Below are 5,073 nucleotides of genomic sequence, written 5' to 3' on the forward strand. Positions count from 1 at the left end.
AGAAGTGGGTGAAGATAATGGATGGATGGATGTGTTTGCTGCCACCTGCTGTTAATATCTGCTGCTTCACTGATAAATAGATGAGCTGTAGCTGTTCAGTGTTCAGATGAGTCCAACACTGGATCCTTTGAGCAGGGTTTAGTTCTGACGTATCCCCTACTCAACTCTTTCATAGAGCTTACCCATTTGAGCTACATCAAATTTAGCATTTTCAGTGTAAGCAATTAGATGAAACGTAAAAACAGCAATATGATGCAGTCAAAGAGTTGGCCATCAACATCAGGAAATGACAGCCTGCAGCTTACACACCTTCTAACTCAGAGGTCTCCAAACCTGGTCCTCATGGTCCATGATCCTGCATGCTTTAGAGGTTTCCCTGCTTCAGCACACTTGACTGAGTCATCGACAGGCATCTGCTGAACCTGACGACCATCCATCCATTATCTTTACCTGCTACTTCCTTTCTCACTGGTGTCCATATCCAACAGTTACTGTGTGAGAGGTGGGGGACACCCTGGACAGGTCTCCAGTCCATTAAAGGGACACATAGAGACAAACGAGACAAACAACCATTCACTCTCTCTCACCTATAGACAATTTAGAGTTACCAATCAGTCTAACATACGTTTTTGGTCTGTGGGAGGAAACTGGAGTACCTAGAGAAAACCCACACATGCACGGAGAGAACATGCAAACTCCACCCAGAAAGGCCCCCCGGACCGGGATTTTAACCAGCAACCTTCTTGCTGAGAGGCAGTAGCTCTACCAAATGCGCCATAGTGCCACCCCAAACTTGATGATATTCTGTGAAATTCAATGATTTGAATCAGGGAAAGAACTAGTTCTTGTTCTTTTGTGTCATCATTCACTGTCCCTCAGCCTGCCGTGCCCACCATCACCTGCTCCCACTCAGCGTTCAGCTCAGGTGTCTCCACTCACTCATCAGCCCTGGTCACTATAGTCATCCTGTTCTCCGGCACGTCAAGAGCACGGATCTTTATTTCCTCGCGCCTCTTTGTGACTTCTCCTGAGTTTTTGTAGTTTCTGAGCACACGCCTCCACCAAGACCCTAGGGTCACTCATGCTGTAACATCTTCTGCACAGACAGACAAGAATACTTAAAACAATTCTTGGATCTAGATGGTGATGCAGATCACCCCCAAAATGCAATCATTTGTTCTTTGAACCTCAAAGTTTCCTGAAAATGTCATGACAACCTGTTCATAACTTTTTGAGCACCTCGTATCTGTCTGCTTTTTGGAACTAAAACCTCCAACAAACCATGACATAGCCCCCTTCCACCTGGGAGGCTCAATCAGCCAATCAAGAGTCTATCAGGACGTGCACGTGTGCAGGATAGTTCTATGTGCTACAGTCAGCCATGGAGCAGAAGAGCATGATGGGAATACAAGCTTCTGAGCTGCTCACTGATGGGAGACTGAGAAGCTCACACAAAAAGTAAGCACTTTCCATTTTCAAACTAGCTCTTAGGAATGAAATGACATTTATTAGTACTTGGATTGGTAATCCACATTGGCAAGTACTCAAGTGTAAGTACTTGTACCCAGTCTGAAGAAATGTGGTGGCGGTGCGTCCCTACGCTGCTCTGCCTCTTGTAAACAAAAGGATGCTATAAAACAATATAAAACAAAATCGAGCATTCCACAATATTTTGTAAAGGATGACAAAGACATTTATGACCAAAATGAAATCGCAAATGGATTCAATGAACATTTTGTGAATATTGGCCCAAGTCTGGCAGCAAAAATCCCAAATATAGATAAAAATGCAAACCATACGGTTACAGATCACACAAACAGTTTTTTTTCTTGGGGGAACTGATAAAGAAGAAATTATGACTATCGTAAAACATCTTGCAGATAAAAAATCAAAAGACTGGATGGACATGGATATGATGCTGGTAAAGAATATTATGAGTTATGTTATTGAGCCATTTACATATATATGCAATTTATCATTTTCAACAGGGGTATTTCCTAATAACATGAAAATTGCCAAGGTAATACCATTATATAAGAGTGGAGAGAAACGTGTGTTTAATAATTACAGGCCAATATCGTTGTTGCCACAATTTTCGAAGATTTTAGAGAAATTATTTGTCACTAGATTAGATGAATTTATCAATAAGCAAAATATATTAAGTAATAGTCAATATGAGTTTAGACCTAAAAATTCTACGTCAATGGCACTCATGGATTTAATGGAACAGATAACGACTGCTGTGGATCAAAAAAAAATTGTATTAGTATTTATGTTGATCTAAAGAAAGCATTTGATACTATTGATCACAATATTCTTCTCAAAAAACTAAATAAATATGGTATTAGAGGGCATGCATTGCAGTGGGTATCTAGTTATCTAGAAAAAAGGAAACAATTTGTTCAAATAAATGATGTAAAATCTGAATTCTGTAATATTACATGTGGAGTGCCTCAAGGCTCTATACTTGGACCTAAGCTATTTATTTTATATGTGAATGACCTGGTAAATGTGACTGGATTTTTTAAATGTATTTTGTTTGCAGATGATACTACTTTTCTTTGTGTGGGTGAAAATGTTGTGCAAATGCTGAAGATGGCACAAACAGAATTTGTGAAAATACAAAATTGGTTTCAACTAAACAAATTATCTTTAAATGTTGATAAAACAAATTATATGATTTTTAGTAATAACAAGAAAGTGCTTGACACTCCATTTAGAGTCGATGGAATTGAAATTAATAGAGTCAATGAGGTGAAATTTCTAGGTGTCATCATTGATGAAAAACTAACATGGAGATCTCACGTAAAAAACTTAAGAACTAAAATAGCTAAATCGATTGCAGTAATGTACAAAGTTAGAGAGTTATTCAATGATAAAGCAATGTTTCTATTGTATAATTGTTCCACATTTAATTTACTGTATTGAAGTCTGGGGTAAAGCATGTAAAACAATTACAAATCCAATTTTTATTTTACAGAAAAGAGCCATAAGAATTATTACCAGAAAAGATTATAACCATCCGTCAAATATATTGTTTCATCAGCTAAAGTTATTAAAATTTTATGACTTGGTTGATTACAATATCTTACTGTTTATGTATGGGGCCAACAAAAACATACTACCTACTAACATTCAAGGGAAATTTGTTAAAAGAGAAAGTAATTATTATCTTAAGGGGATGGAGATGTTTGTGAAGCCGTGGTGTCGCACCAGTCTGAAGATGTGATCCACTATATCTCAGGGTATTAGATTGTGGAATGATCTGGAGGTTGATATTAAAAATGCCAAAACTATGTACATATTCAAGAGGATGATAAAAATTTGTTTTTAAAAAAAATATTAAGTATAATGTGAGTTCATAAAAATTGTTTACAGTTGATCTTATATTTTAGCTAAGTTTTTTTTTTTTTTATAAATTCATCTTGCTTTTGTATAGTAATTTTGTTTGGAATATATTTTGGGGACAAGGGGCAGATATTATAAGAATTCATTCTTCTGCTGCCTTTCATTTTATTTCGGTGATTGTATATCTTTTTTCTTTTCTTTAAATTGTATTATATTTGTTGTTTGGATGAAATGAAATGAATAAATAAAACATACATACATACATACATGCTGGGATGTTTTTCTGACCCACAAAATGACAATGACATTGTGTTGTTCTGCCCTCTTATTCTGCAGACAATCATTTTCTGAGCACGTGATGAGTCTTTATCCTGGAAGCAAAGAGGTTTGTTTAAAATGCCATAAAGAAATGAAAATTAAAACATACAAGTTGTTTAGGGTTACCTCAACACATGAATGATAAAAATCAAGTCAGCATTAAAGCGTGAGAAGAAGTTCAGTTTGCAAACGGAGATAAAGGTTCACATTTTCAGGCCGTCCTTCCAGGAATACATTCAGAAAGTTTACAGACATGTCACATGTGACTTAAGAAACAAATCACATCCTGCATCAGTTAAATCCCTCAGAACGTCTCCTCACAATTCATTTCTCCATATCCATCCCTTCACACTAAAGGGGAAAGGATGGTGATGTTTTTGATTGAGTCTGTTAACAAAATATCTCTGGAAACACTCGGCAGACTTTAATGAAACTCTATAGATAGTCATTGTTGGAAGTCCTTCTACAACTGACAACCCGGCGTGGTAGAAGCTGACAGTTGCTCACAACATACACTATAGAGCAGATAAAAGAAAAATTGTGCAAATTGTGATACAAGTACAAATTTGATATGATGATTATTTGAGGTATTTGTCAGATCTGTCTGATTGGCTATTTGAAAATCCAAAATGGCAGACTTTTTTCATGACGGCTGCCAAAATGAAATTTCTGCATTTTTCTTCTTCTTTCGGCTGCTCCCTTCTTCAGGGGTCGCCACAGCGAATTAACTCGTACTAAAACTTGGCAAGACTGGATGTTCTTCCTGACACAACCACAGCCCTCTGTGTGCAGCAGAGCTGATATCTAGGGCACCCGGGTTAAGGGCCTTGCTCATGGATCCAGAGTGGGGCAAATAAGGGTGGAGATAGGTGTGGGTGATTCATCTATCCCACTCACATTTTGATGTTGTCGGTCCAGGGAGTTGAACCGACGACCTTCCAATCACAGGCCCACCTTTTCTAACCTTTGCGCCACCACTCCCCAGCTTATCTGCATAGTACAGTAGTCCCTCGTTACTTCACGGTTTGTTTTTCACGGACTATCTCGGTTTTTCAAAATAAGAGTGGACATGACACAATTGGCTGATTGATGAGTAAGTGGCATGATCGGCATGGACTTTTTATTTACAATAAATTATTTAGCACCTGCTGCACAAGTCTGTGTGCAACCCACAGCTGCAGAAAAAGCTTCTGCCTGCAGCATGTCGATCTCCGCTCTGCAGGGGAGAAGTGGGCGTGTCCAAGAGTGCTGGCAGGTTGCTGAGGCAGAGAGCTGATATGACAAGCTGTGCTCTTTTAGAGCATTTACAGATTAGAAACATTGTTTAGAATATTGCAAGGGTGTGGGAAGGGTTTAAAATACCTTTATATACATACATATACATACATATATATATATTTTTTTTTC

The sequence above is a fragment of the Nematolebias whitei genome, chromosome 19, assembly GCF_014905685.2.
Source record: "Nematolebias whitei isolate Nwh7 chromosome 19, NemWhi1, whole genome shotgun sequence".
Taxonomy (NCBI): domain Eukaryota; kingdom Metazoa; phylum Chordata; class Actinopteri; order Cyprinodontiformes; family Rivulidae; genus Nematolebias; species Nematolebias whitei.